This window comes from Lissotriton vulgaris, chromosome 12 (genome assembly GCF_964263255.1).
Source record: "Lissotriton vulgaris chromosome 12, aLisVul1.2, whole genome shotgun sequence".
Lineage (NCBI taxonomy): Eukaryota > Metazoa > Chordata > Amphibia > Caudata > Salamandridae > Lissotriton > Lissotriton vulgaris.
The window spans coordinates 53,299,426-53,302,453 of record NC_141700.1 but is presented as its reverse complement, the minus strand read 5'-3'; the positions used below and the strand labels follow the sequence as shown (position 1 = coordinate 53,302,453).

Here is a 3,028-nt window from a genome sequence, read left to right as displayed (position 1 = left end):
AGGGCGATTGTCTATCTATTTTCAGTATATTAGCGAAACCAAGAGGTGATCAAAACTCGTTATATCCTAGATCATCCACAAATTTGTCTGTATGGTATTTCCTTGTCGATATACGTGTCCTCCGCTATGTCTATATTCCTCAAGTAGCGGGGCCCTCCAGTCCAAAATTCGTGAAGTCAGGTGGCAACCTATCCTTGTATCGGTAATAAGGTGTGTTATCTCGGCATAAGGGAGTCTTTGCACGAGCGGCGTCTAGACACCATCCTGCCTTTGGAGACCCGGCCTGCCACCTTTGGCAGCCTACTCTATGCAGCTTTGTGGTTCAGGCTACTACAGCCTCCCCTGACATCAGCACCCTTCCTAACGTCCCTCCAAACAGGGAGTCTAGGGGTCTCAATACTTTTGGCCAGCATATTTTTTCTGCCACCGGTTCCGCTTTGCAGCCACTTAATACCGCTTGTGTTCTAAACCGGTTTTCTCACGTGTTGTGGGATTCGGTCTTGCGCCTTCTTCCCTCACTTACTCAGTTACTTCATGATGGCCGACAAGCAGTTAAATGGTTAGTTCAATGTGGCATAGATACCACAGATTCTGTCGGGAGAACCATGGTTCTTTCAGTGGCACTTTGCTGGCGTGCTTGGCTACGCACCGCTGATTTTCAGAGACTGTTCAATCCACCTTGAAGAGCATGCCTTTCAGTGGTCAACATCTTTTCAGCTCTCACGCCGATTCCGCTTTACACCATTTTCGGGACAGTCGAGGTGAAGCAGAATCTTAATCCCTTGGGCGCGGCCGCGATTCTGCGCCTGTGCGGCAGAATCGCGAGTGGGGGGGTTTATGACGGCCCCCAGCCGTCATCAGCACACGCCCACCGTAGTGCATGATGGCTGGGGGCCGTCATCGGCATCGAAGGGGTTAAACCCTGTTTTGCTGTTCCGTCTGCTCCTCTTCTTCCTCCTGTACTGAGCTTGTACGGGTATGGTCTGCTTGATTTCTTTCGCATGTGAGCCGTTCTAGGGCGGTGCCCATTGGCTTTTTTCTTTCAAGCTTCACCTACGGGTGGCACCTGGTGAGGTGCTCCTGCCTCCTGCAGGTATTTTATATTACTTCTTAAACTGTCACTGACAGGTTATGGACCCAGTTATTTGGGGCACATATTGTTTTATGGCCCTTTTGGGCTTCAACACCTGCTGGTGCAAGGTGCTCTTTTGTTTTTCTACCTTAGTTCTCATTGGGGTCTCTTGCTTGTATTGGGCGGATGCACTGTTTCCTTGTTCCCTGTCCTACAGGGTACTTTGCATGTATGCCTTACAGCATTCCTACATATGTTTCCGGCACTATAGTACCTCTTATAGGGGGACTTCAAATTGTGTGCTTTGGTAAGATGGTGCAAGGGGTTTCCCCTTGCTCATTATCCCTCTGTTTTGTTTAGTGTATTCTCCTCACTAGCAGAGGTTCTTCCTTTCACTCTATCTGGTGGCCTTTCTTTCCTAGTGGATGCAAGGGAAGAGAGTATAGTTCTTAGCCTAGGGTACACTGTCTGATCCTGGCCTAGGCGGTATTCCTTCTTTGGTCTCTTTCAGGCGGTAGCACTCCTTGTGCTAGCTCTTGCTATGCACGGGCAAGAAGGACTCTTACCATTTCTATTACTCTCAAGGTTCCTTGTAGACGTACTATGTCCGTATCCAAGCATGGCTGGACTACTTTGCAGACTCTTTCTCTTCTGTGCCACCGATTGACTGTTTTTAACCTGCTTCTGCCATGTGCTAAGTATCCACGGCAAATTGAATATATACTGCACTATTGGAATGATTTTAATAAAGAAAGCATACTGCACTTTCCTAATATATTGTTCTTTTGCACTGAAAATACTTTGTATAAACTTATTGTATCTGTCTTTGGGCAACACAAGGTATCAACCCAGTTGTATTTTGCACTACTGCAGATTTGTACAAATTATTTGCATTCGTCACTTTGTAGGGAAATTAGCACAATACACAAAAATTAAATATTTTAAGCAAATACTATAAAGGTGTTTTAGTATTAGGGAAGGATGTATAGAATATTCTTTGTCAAGTATTTCTGGTCCTGTTCTGAGCTGTGATTGTAATTGTGTAATTTGAAATTGTATGTATTATTTTGTTTTAATGAAAGTTTGTTTTATTGTTTTGCTTATATGGCTTGTCTTGACAACCCGGATAAAAGCTTTTGAATTGAACCTGCTTCTGCCATGCGCTAAGCTGCTGTTGCTTTTCACTTTTGGGGAATATTTTTGTACTTTGTTGGAAACATTTCCATGACACTTCTGATACCAATCCCAACATTTAGTTATTGATCTGGTTGTTCTTCAAATGTTACCTCCCACCCCTCCTAGGAGTTTAAGGCTCCCTTTCTTCTTACCTTTCTTCTTGAACATGTGTGCCTTGACCGCCCTTTCTTGAGTTTGATTCATAAGCAGGTTTGGTGATTCTTTTGGTTTCTTTTCTGGAAAGTTTCCTTCATGTCTCACAGATAAGGTTACCACCCTTTGGGGGCTCGTTATCCCTTGAACCAATGAGTTTGGAAAATGATGATCTTGGGTGACGCCGGGATCTTCACTCATGATGTCACAGGAATTGTTGACTGGGCACAGGTTGTCCCGTGGAAACTAGAGATTTCTTTGTTTGTGGATTTTTCTCTCTCTTTCTCCCTTCTCTTCCTTTAGAAGAGGTAAGCTTCTTTCTCCTCCATGTTAGTGGTATACTGAAGGTTTCTGGCTGTATTTTGATGATATCTTCCGGCCATTTTATGGGTCCTGTTTCCTATTAAGACATTTCATGAATGGCCTCCACACTTGTTATGCTGTATGCACTGTTATTCCATCTGTTGTTTCTGTTCTTTATACTGATGCTTGGTTTTGGACCTTCACTTGTGGCGTTTGGTCTTCCACATCTATTAGTCTATCTTTTAACTGCTGCTTCAGCCATGTTCCTTTTTCTGTCCGATATTCTTTTTTTAAGATGGAGACTTGTTACCTGAATAAGCCCTC

General features: G+C 44.2%; 1 pseudogene; it reads left to right on the top strand.

Annotated features, from left to right (window-relative positions):
• Positions 1-2,540: 2,540 nt before the first annotated feature.
• LOC147673244 (U12 minor spliceosomal RNA) lies at positions 2,541-2,678 on the top strand (annotated as a pseudogene).
• The last annotated feature ends 350 nt before the right edge of the window (positions 2,679-3,028 follow it).